The sequence below is a fragment of the Carcharhinus amblyrhynchos genome, unplaced genomic scaffold (assembly GCF_965287045.1).
Source record: "Carcharhinus amblyrhynchos unplaced genomic scaffold, sCarAmb.v2.hapA scaffold_88, whole genome shotgun sequence".
NCBI classification, from domain to species: Eukaryota; Metazoa; Chordata; class Chondrichthyes; order Carcharhiniformes; family Carcharhinidae; genus Carcharhinus; species Carcharhinus amblyrhynchos.
The window spans coordinates 285,001-300,098 of record NW_027649828.1 but is presented as its reverse complement, the minus strand read 5'-3'; the positions used below and the strand labels follow the sequence as shown (position 1 = coordinate 300,098).

Sequence of the window (15,098 nt, the reverse complement as noted above, 5' to 3'; positions counted from 1 at the left end):
TGGAACTGTTAACATCTCAAATGCACAGGTTGGTTAAAGTGATTCCATTCCAAAGATAGAATGTGTTTGTGTTTTATAATCTCAATCTCACACAGACACTGACATCCCCATGTAAAAACACATAATCTCAGACAGACACTCACACAGAGACACAATCAGGGAAACTGTCTCACACAGACATACACACACATATCATACACATCTGTACATCCTATACACATCCCTCCAGACACACAGACAGACACAAACTGACACCCACACACTCATTCACACACTGACAAACTTATACACACACTCACAGGGATAGAGAAACACACCCTCTCGAACACACACATACAAACCCACATACTGATACACACAGAGAGAGACTTACAGAGAGAAACATACAGAATCTCTCTTAAACACACACAATACACAGCCATACACAGAAACACACATCACAAACCACAACAAAACCATGAACGGGTAATGAATTCTCAGCACTCTGTAACCAAATTAAAGTTGGACAAAAGTGAGAACATTTCCTCTGAAACCAACATCCCCAGAACGAAAGCAACAAAGGAACACTGGGCAGCTCTGCACAGGATCGGAGCCTCGGAAATGCAGTTTTCACTTTCCTTGTTCCTTAAATCTCACTGAGCAGACGCAGAGTTATAGCACAGAGAGCTGGAATTCACAATTTCACTCTGTCCTTGCACACTCACCTCAGCTTTATTTACTTTCTGAATTATCCCAAAGATCTCAGGACAGATCCATGATGTCAGATATTCCCATTATTTATCAAACTGTTTATTTGACCGTGACAGATATACCTGGGGTTTGTCAGATTGTTGTTTTTCATCCATCTACTGTTGCAGGTGTCAGCGTTGAAAAGTGGAGAGATATTCTATACCATTAAAAACATCACATTGAATCAGGGAAATTCTTCAAAGACTATGAATTAATCACTTTCAAATTAGTATCATTGCTTCAGAACAAACTAATCATATCATCTATTATTGCAATGTAACTTTATTGTGTTGTCTGGTCTGTGCTAGTTTGAACTGAACACTGCTCAGTCTGTACATGATCTGTATTACTGAGTTTTGAAAGAGAAAGGGTTAATATTGCTGTTCTGTAATTGTAATGAATATTCCTCATTTTATCATCTATGTCCTAATACAAGATCGGTTCATTCCAAAGTCTGACGGCAGCTGGGAAGAAGCTGTTCCTGAATCGGGTGGGACAGGAGCTCAGACGTAGAGCAGGATCCCAGACCAAACTGTGAGACAACCAGAAAGAACGCTTTCTATGGGGCACTTGTCAAAGTTACTGAGAGTCGGAGCGGGGAATTTCCCCAGTCTGTGTGTGAGGGTCTGGGAGAAATCTGAAATTGGAGAGATGATAATGTTTGAATTGTAATATCGAACGGGGTAAAGTATCCGGGAGCTGAGGCTGGAATACAGACTGGGGAAATGGGGGGGAGGGGAATGGGTCTTATTGTAGGAGAGGGAGGGGGATGAAGGGGGGGAGAGGGAGGGGGGTAGGGGGTGAGGGGAGGGTGAGGTTGGAGGGTGAGGGGGGAGGGTGGGGGGGTGAGGAATTTGAGGAGGGTCCCAGAGCCTTTGGGCAGAGACGGCCCTGTTGCTGTTTCCCCTCCCGGCCACCAGGGGCCGCTGGAACCCTCCCGGCTGGTATTGCAGCCGCTGCTCCTCCCAGTGTCATCTCCTGCCGCCTCCGGCCCAGCTGCTGCTCGTTGGCGGAACATCCGGGGCCTGTGGAGGGGCGGGGCCTCCGCCATGTTGCCGTGACGTCACTAGGACCCCTCCCCCGCCGCCGCTGTTTGTTTTTTAAATAAAAAGGAAGGAGTGAGTCAATGGGGAAAGTGAGAGAAATTCCCAGCCGGAAACCCCGCCAGGAACCCAATCAAAATTAAATCAAATCCATATTTATATCCCGAGGCCGGGGCCGCGCCTGCGCGCTGTGTTCTCCCAGACTGCACCGCGCGGGAATCAGATTAAAAAAACACAATTTTAAAATAAAAGAAGCGACATTCCCGAATCGAGCAGGAACAGAGATTCTGCCGGGAGCGGATTAGGAATAAAAACCATCAACATTTTTAAAAAAATTAACATGTACCTGCCGGTGCGCATGTGCAGTAGGAGAATTCTCCCAGAGGGCCGTGCGCGGGCCGTCTCCCCGGCAACGGCAAGATGGCGGCGGGCGGTGAGTGCCGGTGGCGCAGCCGCAAAGCGGGACTGGGAGCCGGGCCCCCGGGCGGGGCAGAAAGAGGCCATTCAGCCCATCAGAGAGTTCCCCCCCCCCCAGTCTAACGCACTCCCCCCCCCCCAGTCTAACGCACTCCCCCCCCCCCAGTCTAACGCACTCCCCCCCCCCCAGTCTAACACACTCCCCCCCCCCAGTCTAACACACTCCCCCCCCCCCCCCCAGTCTAACACACTCCCTCCCCCCCAGTCTAACGCACTCCCCCCCCCCCCAGTCTAACGCACTCCCCCCCCCCCCAGTCTAACGCACTCCCCCCCCCCAGTCTAACACACTCCCCCCCCCAGTCTAACACACTCCCCCCCCCCAGTCTAACACACTCCCCCCCCCCCCAGTCTAACACACTCCCCCCCCCAGTCTAACACACTCCCCCCCCCCCCAGTCTAACACACTCCCCCCCCCAGTCTAACACACTCCCCCCCCCCCAGTCTAACGCACTCCCCCCCCCCCCAGTCTAACGCACTCCCCCCCCCAGTCTAACACACTCCCCCCCCCAGTCTAACACACTCCCCCCCCCCAGTCTAACACACTCCCCCCCCCCCCAGTCTAACACACTCCCCCCCCAGTCTAACACACTCCCCCCCCCCAGTCTAACACACTCCCCCCCCCCAGTCTAACACACTCCCCCCCCCCCCAGTCTAACACACTCCCCCCCCCCCAGTCTAACACACTCCCCCCCCCAGTCTAACACACTCCCCCCCCCAGTCTAACACACTCCCCCCCCCCCCAGTCTAACACACTCCCCCCCCCCCAGTCTAACACACTCCCCCCCCCAGTCTAACACACTCCCCCCCCCAGTCTAACACACTTCCCCCCCCCAGTCTAACACACTCCCCCCCCCCAGTCTAACACACTCCCCCCCCCCCCCAGTCTAACACACTCCCTCCCCCCCAGTCTAACGCACTCCCCCCCCCCCAGTCTAACGCACTCCCCCCCCCCCCAGTCTAACGCACTCCCCCCCCCCAGTCTAACACACTCCCCCCCCCAGTCTAACACACTCCCCCCCCCCAGTCTAACACACTCCCCCCCCCCCCAGTCTAACACACTCCCCCCCCCAGTCTAACACACTCCCCCCCCCCCAGTCTAACACACTCCCCCCCCCCCAGTCTAACACACTCCCCCCCCAGTCTAACACACTCCCCCCCCCCCAGTCTAACACACTCCCCCCCCCCCCCAGTCTAACACACTCCCCCCCCCCAGTCTAACACACTCCCCCCCCAGTCTAACACACTCCCCCCCCCCCCAGTCTAACACACTCCCCCCCCCAGTCTAACACACTCCCCCCCCCAGTCTAACACACTTCCCCCCCCAGTCTAACACACTCCCCTCCCCCCAGTCTAACACACTCCCCCCCCCCCCCAGTCTAACACACTCCCCCCCCCCCAGTCTAACACACTCCCCCCCCCCAGTCTAACACACTCCCCCCCCCCAGTCTAACACACTCCCCCCCCCCCAGTCTAACACACTCCCCCCCCCCCAGTCTAACACACTCCCCCCCCCCAGTCTAACACACTCCCCCCCCTCCCCAGTCTAACACACTCCCCCCCCAGTCTAACACACTCCCCTCCCCCCAGTCTAACACACTCCCCCCCCCCCCCAGTCTAACACACTCCCCCCCCCCAGTCTAACACACTCCCCCCCCTCCAGTCTAACACTCCCCCCCCCAGTCTAACACACTCCCCCCCCCCCCCAGTCTAACACACTCCCCCCCCAGTCTAACACACTCCCCCCCCAGTCTAACACACTCCCCCCCCCCCAGTCTAACACACTCCCCCCCCCAGTCTAACACACTCCCCCCCCAGTCTAACACACTCCCCCCCCCCAGTCTAACACACTCCCCCCCCCAGTCTAACACACTCCCCCCCCAGTCTAACACACTCCCCCCCCAGTCTAACACACTCCCCCCCCAGTCTAACACACTCCCCCCCCAGTCTAACACACTCCCCCACCCCCCCAGTCTAACACACTCCCCCCCCCCCAGTCTAACACACTCCCCCCCCAGTCTAACACACTCCCCCCCCAGTCTAACACACTCCCCCCCCCCCCCCAGTCGAACACACTCCCCCCCCCCCAGTCTAACACTCTCCCCCCCCCCAGTCTAACACTCCCCCCCCCAGTCTAACACACTCCCCCCCCCCCCAGTCTAACACACTCCCCCCCCAGTCTAACACACTCCCCCCCCAGTCTAACACACTCCCCCCCAGTCTAACACACTCCCCCCCCAGTCTAACACACTCCCCCACCCCCCCAGTCTAACACACTCCCCCCCCCCCCCAGTCTAACACACTCCCCCCCAGTCTAACACACTCCCCCCCCCCCCCCAGTCGAACACACTCCCCCCCCCCCAGTCTAACACTCTCCCCCCCCCCCAGTCTAACACTCCCCCCCCCAGTCTAACACACTCCCCCCCCCAGTCTAACACACTCCCCCCCCCCCAGTCTAACACTCCCCCCCCCCAGTCTAACACTCTCCCCCCCCAGTCTAACACACTCCCCCCCCAGTCTAACACACTCCCCCCCCCCCAGTCGAACACACTCTCCCCCCCCCCAGTCTAACACTCTCCCCCCCCCCCAGTCTAACACTCCCCCCCCCAGTCTAACACTCTCCCCCCCCGCAGTCTAACACTCTCTCCCCCCCCCCCCCCAGTCTAACACTCTCTCCTCCCCCCCCCCCCAGTCTAACACTCCCCCCCTCCCCCCGGGCTGATCAATGTTGAATATAAAATGTGGTGAACATAAAATTCTGACTGAGAAACAGAACCGGGATCCTGTAAAACCGTCCCACAGCAAACAGAAACCACTCAGGGTGGGGACGGGGCGGGGACACTGCATCCCCCTCCCCTCAGTCACCGCGTCCCCCTCCCCTCGGTCACTGCATCCCCCTCCCCTCAGTCACCACGTCCCCCTCCCCTCGGTCACTCCATCCCCCTCCCCTCGGTCAGTCCCTGGGGAATGGGATGTACCCTCAGTCACCACGTCCCCCTCCCCTCGGTCACTCCATCCCCCTCCCCTCGGTCAGTCCCTGGGGAATGGGATGTAAACGCAGGAGAATGTGAAGTGATGCAGTTTGGTGGGAGAATCACGGAGCTGATGATTATTTCAGTGGGGATGAGGCAGGAAAGTGGAATGGAGAGGATCAGAAATACCATCTTGTTGAATGGTGGGTCAGACTTGTTGGGCCGAATGGCCTATTTCTGCTCATCCCTTTTTAATAGGAGTGAAATAACAGTCAGTGAGTTCCCCTGAAATTGAATTCATTCCAAAAATAAAATCCCCATTAAAGGCCTGATGGAGTTTTAATCCCACCAAAGTGAACACAAATGAAATGTAATATTTCCCCCCCTTCCCCCGGATGGGCGATATTTGGACACGGTAACTCTGTATTCACTCACTCACCATCAAGCTGCATTGTGAAGCTGCCACTCACTGCTCCAGATACAGAGTTACCCTCACTAACATGGGGAGGGGGTTTGAGGCCGTCTCGTACAAGGTATCAGAATTAGGAAGCTCATTCTTCTGCCAAGTGAGAGGCAGAGGCAGAGATTCCCCACACTGGACAAGGGCTGACATTGTATTCAATGCAATGCCCCAACAGCATGGGGGGGCTTTCACCCACACTGAGGGGGAAACCGCACATTTCTAACACAAAAAATCCCCCATGTTTCTGAATCAGTGTCATTGTCCTGGGCAGGAATTGGATCACCTTTAGGAAGCTGGATTGGGATTTAAAGGAGTCAAAATAATGAAAATCAGCTACAGAATTACACAGACAAAAATGTTTTATTTTCCAGTGCAGCAGAGCTGACATTTCCATTTGAATCCCAGTCAGTTGAGGGTGAGCCTGTCAAACAGGTCCTCTCCCTGCCATTCTCAGGCACTCCCAGTCTCTTCAGGTTGGTGATGTGATCTCCAAGCTTCGTGATCATTTTCACTTGTTCATCCAAGCAGCGAGTCTCCAGGAAGTCACACAGCTGGAAGAGGAGGAGGATAAATCATTAACATCTCACAGCAACAAGTATTAGTTGGATTTCGTCAATAGATAGTGCAATCCCAAGTGATTGGAGAGTGTATTTATATCCCAGGATTACTGGGGCAGCATTGTCTTCTCTCCATTACCAATCCCCAGTTAGATTCACAGACCCTGAGACATGTCTCCATTCCCATTTATCCAGTATCCCATATCAGTGAGTTCCATGAGGGTCAGTGTTCCCAGAGGAGAGTTTGTGCAGATCCAGCAGACTCTGGTTCATATCCTTCTCCAGCTGCTTGTGAACAGCATCCTCACAGTCCTTGTGGTGGTTCTGACTGACTTGGGAAACCATTGTGTTCTCACTGGATGAGAACTCAAACAAGCTGAGCTGTCTTGTCACAAGCTCTTGTATTTATACCACGGGGACATCCTGCATTCAAACTGGGAATGATTGACAACCCCTGACAGCCAATCAGGAATCCTCAATCAATCAAGGCACCAATCACGGTGGGGTGTGATATCCCAAGCCAATCACAGCAGTGGATTACAGGCGGATGTCGATGACTCAGATATCAGCACAGGAGGAGGCCAATCAGCCCCTCAAGCCTATCCCATCATTCCTTCACATCATGTCTGCTCTCATTTCAACCCTATCCCATCATGCCCTTGCCGAACAAATAGCTAATGTCCAACATTTAGGGGGAGCGAGGCCCAGGATTGCAGCAGCTGCTGTGTGAACATAAGAAATAGGAGCAGGAGTAGGCCATCTAGCCCCTCGAGCCTGCCCCACCATTCAATAAGATCATGGCTGATCTGAAGTGGATCAGTTCCACATTCCCGCCCTCTCCCCATAACCCTTAATCCCCTCGCTTATCAAAATCCCATCAACCCGCGTCTTAAAAATATTTAGCGAGGCAGCCTCCACCACTTCAACGGGCAGAGAATTCCAGAGATTCACCACCCTTTGAGTGAAGAAGTTCCTCCTCAACTCCGTTCTAAACTGCCCCCCCTTTATCTTGAGGCTGTGCCCCCTAATCCTACTGTCCTTTCTGAGCGGGAAGAGTCTCTCCACCTCTATCCTATCCATCCCATTCATTATCTTATACGTGAAGATGTGCATCACCCCATAACAGGCAGGCTCTCAGTCTGAGATCAAACTCATTTCAGTGTGATATATAACACCAAGTTTACAGTCTGATTCACACTGACAGGGAGTTAGTTGCTGTGTTTTATGAAGAGTTAGACAATGATACAGTCTGTGTTGTGAGTGACACATATGTTAATTTTTGATGGTGGATTGAATGTATTAGGCAAATCAGACTGAACAAATCTGATGGTTTCAATGTTCCATTTGGAAAAATAATCTGTTCTTCTATATTTAATTTGGTGTATAATTGTAGAGGAATTAATTACAAAAATGTAAATAACAGAATCGATAATTGAGAGATGCAGCCTGTGAGCGTGATGTGTATCTGTGGTATTGGCAGCTGAGTTTCTGTGTGTTTGTCAGTGAGATTATACTCTTAGGGATCATTTCTATAGTGTTTTATTAGAGAAATGTGTTTCTACAGTGTGTGGTCTCCCAATCCATGAGGAGGATTTCTAGTGTTCTCTTCTGAGCAGGAAGCTGGTACTGAGTGTTACTTTTAGTAACTGCTCAGTGTCATTGATGAGTGTTCCTTCTCTCTCTTGTAGAGAGGTGGAGGAAGGGAGCACAGTCTGAGTGGATTGTCTATAAAATTTTGTGGAAGTTGTTTTGTTGGGGGCATTCACAATGTGAACTCTGGTCTTCATTTTCAGTCTATCTGTGCCAGTGGGGGCTGCTGTGGTGTGACACGTACTGTTGGTGGCAGTGGGTATACAGAATGGAAATCCTGGTTAACAGTGGGTGGATCAAACTCTGATCAGTGCTAACCACCGTGCTGCTATTGTGTTTGGGATCCATGGTTGAGTGGTTATGGTCGACAAGATTAAGGTGTACAAAAGTCTGAGGGAGGTAGATTGGGTGGACAGGAAGGAACTTTTCCCTTTAGTAAACAGGGGACATAGATTTAGGGTAAGTAGCAGGAAATGTAGAGAGGATTAGAGGAAATACATTTTCACTATCCAGTCGCTTCACACCGTTGCCATGGTTAAGAAAGCCCCACCAATGCCTCTACTTTCTCAGGAGGCTAAGGAAATTTGCCATGTCCGCTGTGATTCTCACCAGCTTTTACAGGTGCACTGTAGAAAGCATCCTTTCTGGTTGTATCACAGCTCGGTCTGGGCTCCTGCTCTGTCCAAAACCGCAAGGAACTACAAAGAGTTGTGAATGTAGCTCAGTCCATTCTGCAAACCAGCCTCCCATCCATTAACTCTGTCTACACTTCCCACTGCTTCAGAAAAGCAGCCGGGATAATCAAGGACAACATACACCCTGGACATTCTCTCTTCCACCTTGTTCCACTGGGAAAAAGATACAAAAGTCTGAAGTCACACACAATGGACCTCCCTCATATTAAGTTGATCTTTACATGCTAGTTGTGACTGTAACACTACATTCTGTAACCTCTCCTTTCCTCTCTATGAACGGTATGCTTTGTCTCTATAACACACAGGAAACAATATTCTTCACGGTATAATACTATTTAAGGACCCCATGACCCTGGACATTCTCTCTTCCATCTTCTGTCAGGAAAAAGATACAAAAGTTTGAGGTCATGTACCGACCAACTCAAGAACAGTTTCTTCCCTGCTGCTGTCGGACTTTTGAATGGACCTACCTCGCACTAAGTTGGTCTTTCTCGACACCCTCGCTATGACTGTAACACTACATTCTGCACCCTCTGGTTTCCTTCTCTATGAACGGTATGCTTTGTCTGTATAAAGCACAAGAAACAATACTTTTCACTGTATACTAGTACATGTGACAATAATAAATCAAATCAAATCGGAACCTTCTACACTTAAGAATTAAGATCAGTATTTGAAAGACCTCAGCATACAAGGTGTGGGAAAACACAATTAAAAGGGACACGTGTTTCAGAAGGTGCACAGACACAACTCTTTCTGCACTGTAACATTCCATACACACAACTCCAAATCAAACTTCTCCTTTTGTTAATTTTATAGACAATCCACTCAGACTGTGTTCCCTTCCTCCACCTCTATACAAGAGAGAGAAGGAACACTCATCAATGACACTGAGCAGTTACTAAAAGTAACACTCAGTACCAGCTTCCTGCTCAGAGGAGAACACTAGAAATCCTCCTCATGGATTGGGAGACCACATACTTTAGAAACACATTTCTCTAATAAAACACTATAGAAATGATCCCTAAGAGTATAATCTCACTGACAAACACTCAGAAACTCAGCTGCCAATACCACAGATACACATCACGCTCACGGGCTGCATCTCTCATTTATCGATTCTGTTATTTACATTTTTGCTAATTAATTCCTCTACAATTATACACCAAATTAAATATAGAAAAACAGATTATTTTTCCAAATGGAACATTGAAACCATCAGATTTGTAAACTCTCATTTCCATAATATATTCAATCCACCATCAAAAGTTTTTGTTTTTGCGAGTTATATTTATTCATAAATACCAAAGTGCGATAATCTTTAGGTTCTTTAGGTATATCATGTTACACTCCGAGATACTTCAACACACTCAAAGCAACATCACAGATATTTTCCAATGGTCTGTATAAATGGTGTAAAAGTAGTTAAAGATTGTCTATATGGAACAAATTGGACTTTGAGGTGTTTCAGTCACAGGGACAGGGGGTACAGCAGTCCAATTACTTGGAGTGTTTGATGGCACTGTGGGTCAGACCCATCCTTCACAACCCAGGGGACAGATAGTGTCTCAGTATGTACTCACACTGAGTGTTTCTGTACCCAGAATCTACACACAGCTTGGTGCAGACACACATGAAGGGGGCTCTTAGGATTGGGATGGTGTGGAATACGCTTTTCCCCTTCATCTCAAGGTGATACATTGTGTTCCTGCGAGCGTGGTTTATTTTTGGTCTCCAGATACAGTGGGAAATGTCTCAGCTGATTGTCATAGTGCAGGAGTGAGGAATGGGCCAGACCTGCGCCACATACAGTAACAGTTTTTTGGTTAAAAAGAAAAAGGAGGCTTATGTTCGGATGAGACGTGAGCACTCGGATAGTGCACTAGAGAGCTTTAGATTGGCTAGGAGGGAGTTGAAGAGCGAGCTAAGAAGGGCTAAAAGAGGACATGAGAAGACTTTGGCTGATAGGGTTAAGGAGAATCCTAAGGCGTTCTATAGGTATGTCAAGAACAGAAGGTTGGTTAGGGCAAGGTTAGGGCCAGTTATATACGGCAGAGGGAAGTTATGTGTGGAACCGGAGGAGATTGGTGAAGCATTGAACCAATATTTCTCTTCGGTGTTCACGCAGGGGGACATGGATATAGCTGAGGAGGACACTGGGTTGCAGGGGAGTAGAATTGACAGTGTTACAGTTGATAAGGAGGATGTGCTAGATATTCTGGAGGGTCTGAAAATAGATAAGTCCCCTGGTCCGGATGGGATTTACCCCAGGATTCTCTGGGAGGCAAGAGAAGTGATTGCAGAGCCTCTGGCTCTGATCTTCAGGTCGTTGTTGGCCTCTGGTATAGTACCAGATGATTGGAGGTTAGCGAATGTTGTCCCATTGTTTAAGAAGGGGAACAGAGACTTCCCCGGGAATTATAGACCGGTGAGTCTCACTTCTGTTGTGGGCAAGGTTTTGGAAAAAATTATTAGGGATAGGATTTATAGTTATTTGGAGAGTAATGAGTTGATTGGAGATAGTCAGCATGGTTTTGTGGCAGGTAGGTCGTGCCTTACTAACCTTATTGAGTTTTTTGAGAAAGTGACCAAAGAGGTGGATGGGGGTAAGGCAGTGGACGTGGTGTATATGGATTTTAGTAAGGCGTTTGATAAGGTTCACCATGGTAGGCTTCTGCACAAAATGCAGATGTATGGGATTGGGGGTGATCTAGGGAACTGGATTAGGAATTGGCTAGCGGATAGGAGACAGAGGGTAGTGGTTGACGGTAAATATTCATCATGGAGTTCGGTTACGAGTGGTGTGCCTCAGGGATCTGTGTTGGGGCCACTGCTGTTTGTGATTTTTATTAATGATCTGGATGAGGGTATAGTTGGGTGGATCAGTAAATTTGCTGATGACACCAAAGTCAGAGGTGTGGTAGATAGTGAGGAAGGGTGTCATAGTTTGCAGGAAGACTTAGACAGGTTGCAGAGCTGGGCCGAGAGGTGGCGGATGGAGTTTAATGCAGAGAAATGTGAGGTAATTCACTTTGGTAGGAATAACAGATGTGTTGAGTATAGGGCTAACGGGAAGACTTTGAATAGTGTGGAGGAGCAGAGGGATCTAGGTGTATGTGTACATAGATCCCTGAAAGTTGGGAATCAAGTAGATAAGGTTGTTAAGATGGCATACAGTGTCTTGGCGTTTATTGGTAGGGGGATTGAATTTAGGAGCCGTAGCGTTATGTTGCAACTGTACACAACTCTGGTGCGGCCGCACTTGGAGTATTGTGTGCAGTTCTGGTCCCCACATTACAGGAAGGATGTGGAGGCTTTGGAGAGGGTGCAGAGGAGGTTTACCAGGATGTCGCCTGGTATGGAGGGGAGATCCTATGAGGAGAGGCTGAGGGATTTGGGGTTGTTTTCGCTGGAAAGAAGGCGGCTAAGAGGGGATCTTATTGAAACATATAAGATGATTAGAGGTTTAGATAGGGTGGATAGTGATAGCCTTTTTCCTCTGATGGAAAAATCTAGCACGAGGGGGCATGGCTTTAAACTAAGGGGGGGTAGTTATAGGACAGATGTCAGGGGTAGGTTCTTTACCCAGAGGGTGGTGAGGGATTGGAATGCCCTGCCTGCTGCAGTTGTAAATGCGCCTAGTTTGGGGGCGTTTAAGAGGTCTGTGCATAGGTTTATGGATGAAAAGGGATTGGTTTAGGTTAGTGGGTCATTGTTTTTTTTTAACTGGTCGGAGCAACATCGTGGGCCGAAGGGCCTGTTCTGCGCTGCAATGTTCTATGTTCTATGTTCTAACACTAAGAATGTCTCACATTTGATTACCAGGTTTTTACTTGTAATTGAACATAGAACATTACAGCGTAGAACAGGCCCTTCGGCCCACGATGTTGCGCCGACCAGTTAAAAAAGCAATGACCCTCTAACCTAAACCAATCCCTTTCCATGCATAAACCTATCCACGGATCTCTCAAACGCCCCCAAACTAGGCACATTTACAACTGCAGCAGGCAGGGCATTGAATCGCTCACCACCCTCTGGGTAAAGAACCTACCCCTGACATCCGTCCTATAACTACCACCCTTTAATTTAAAGCCATGCCCCCTCGTGCTAGCTTTCTCCATCCGAGGAAAAAGGCTATCACTGTCCACCCTATCTAAACCTCTCATCATCTTATATGTTTCAATAAGGTCCCCTCTTAGCCGCCTTCTTTCTAACGAAAACAACCCCAAATCCCTCAGTCTCTCCTCATAGGACCTCCCCTCCATACCAGGCAACATCCTGGTAAACCTCCTCTGCACCCTCCCCAATGCCTCCACATCCTTCCTATAATGTGGGGACCAGAACTGCACACAATACTCCAAGTGCGGCCGCACCAGAGTCTTGTACAGTTGCAACATGACGCTGCGGCTCCCAAATTCAATCCCCCTACCAATAAACGCCAAGACACCGTATGCCTTCCTAACAACCTTATCGACTTGATTTCCAACTTTCAGGGATCTATGCACATATACACCTAGATCCCTCTGTTCGTCAACACTGTTCAGAGTCCTACCGTTAGCCCTATACTCTACATATCTGTTATTCCTGCCAAAGTGAATTACTTCACACTTTTCCGCATTAAACTCCATCTGCCACCTCTCGGCCCAGCTCTGCAACTTGTCCAAGTCTCTCTGTAAACTATGACACCCTTCCTCACAATCTACCACTCCTCCGACTTTGGTGTCATCAGCAAATTTACTAATCCATCCTTCTATACCCTCATCCAGATCATTTATAAAAATTACAAACAGCAGTGGCCCCAAAACAGATCCCTGAGGCACACCACTCGTAACCGAACTCCATGACGAATACTTTCCATCAACCACCATCCCCTGTCTCCTATCTGCTAGCCAATTCCTGATCCAATTAATTAAATCACCCTCAATCCCATACATCTGCTTTTTCTGTCTCTATTCCCCTTCTTAAACAATGGGACAACATTCGCTATCCTCCAGTCTTCTGGCACTATACCTGTGACCAACGACGACCTGAAGATCAGAGCCAGAGGCTCTGCAATCGCCTCTCTTGCCTCCCAGAGAATCCTAGGGTAAATCCCGTCCGGCCCAGGGGACTTATCTATTTTCAAACCCTCAAGAATATCTAGCACAACCTCCTTATCAACTGCAATACTATCCAGTTTACAACCCTGTAACCCAGTGTTCTCCACAACTACATTTACATCTCCCTGCGTGAACACCGAAGAGAAATATTGGTTCAATGCCTCTCCAATCTCTTCCGGTTCCACACATAACTTCCCACTGCTGACTCTGACTGGCCCCAATCTTGCCCTAACCAATCTTCTATTCTTAACATATCTAAAGAAAGCTTTAGGATTCTCCTTAATCCTATCAGCCAAAGTCTTCTCATGTCCTCTTTTAGCTCCTCTGAACTCCCTCCTGGCTAATCTATAGCTTTCCAGTGCACTACCTGAGCCCTCAAGCCTCATCCGGACATAAGCCTCCTTTTTCCTTTTAACCAGCGAATCAACTTTTTTAGTGCACCACGGTTCCCTTGCTCGACCATTTCCTCCTTGCCTGACAGGGACATACATATCAAGGGCTCGCAGTAGCTGCTCCTTGAATAAACTCCACATTTCGGACGTTCCGAGACCCTGTAGTCTCCTCGTCCAACCTATGCTTCCTAATTCTCTCCTAATAGCCTCATAATTACCCTTCCCCCAGCTAAAACTACTGGCCCGAGGTTCATGCCTATCCCTTTCCATCACTAAGGTGAACGTAACCGAATTGTGGTCACTATCACCAAAATGCACACCAACTTCCAAGTCTAACACCTGGTCTGGCTCATTACCCAGCACCAAATCCAATATAGCCTCACCTCTAGTTGGCCTATCTACATACTGAGTCAAAAAACCTTCCTGCACGCTTTGTACAAAAACTGACCCCTCTAACGAGCTAGAGCTATAGCAATTCCAATCAATATTAGTAAAGTTAAAATCCCCCATAACAATTACCCTATTACTTTCACTCCTAACCAGGATCGTCTCCGCAATCCTTTCCTCAACCTCTCTAGAATTTTTAGGAGGTCTATAAAAGACTCCCAACAGGGTGACCTCTCCTCTCCTATTTCTAATCTCCGCCCATACTACCTCAACAGACAAGTCCTCATCAAACTTCCTCTCTGACACTGTGATACAATCCTTGACTAATAATGCTACCCCACCCCCCCTTCTACCTCCTCCTCTACTCCGACTAAAGCATTTGAACCCCGGGACCTGCAACAACCATTCCTGACCCTGCTCTATCCATGTCTCTGAAATGGCCACAACATCAAAGTCCCAGGTACTGATCCACGCTGCAAGTTCATCCACTTTATTGCGAATACTCCTCGCATTAAAGTACACGCATTTCAAACCCTGCTCTGCCCCACCCCCATGATGCCGTGCATTGCAGTCCCCATCTATGCCCCCCTCACTTTCACCCCCTCTACTCAGGATCCCACCCCCCCCTCCGAATCAGTTTAACCTCCCTGCATAGCCTTCACAAATTTACCCCCCAGGATATTGATTCCCCTCTGGT

The 15,098-nt window shown here is 49.5% G+C and overlaps 2 non-coding genes across 2 annotated transcripts; one reads left to right on the top strand and one right to left on the bottom strand.

The window, feature by feature from the left end:
• Positions 1–7,742: 7,742 nt before the first annotated feature.
• LOC145338012 (small nucleolar RNA U3) lies at positions 7,743–7,959 on the top strand. The gene has a single exon (XR_013885437.1). It is a non-coding gene; the product is annotated as a small nucleolar RNA U3 (small nucleolar RNA).
• A 1,387-nt stretch (positions 7,960–9,346) lies between these two features.
• LOC145338013 (small nucleolar RNA U3) lies at positions 9,347–9,563 on the bottom strand. The gene has a single exon (XR_013885438.1). It is a non-coding gene; the product is annotated as a small nucleolar RNA U3 (small nucleolar RNA).
• Positions 9,564–15,098: the final 5,535 nt, after the last annotated feature.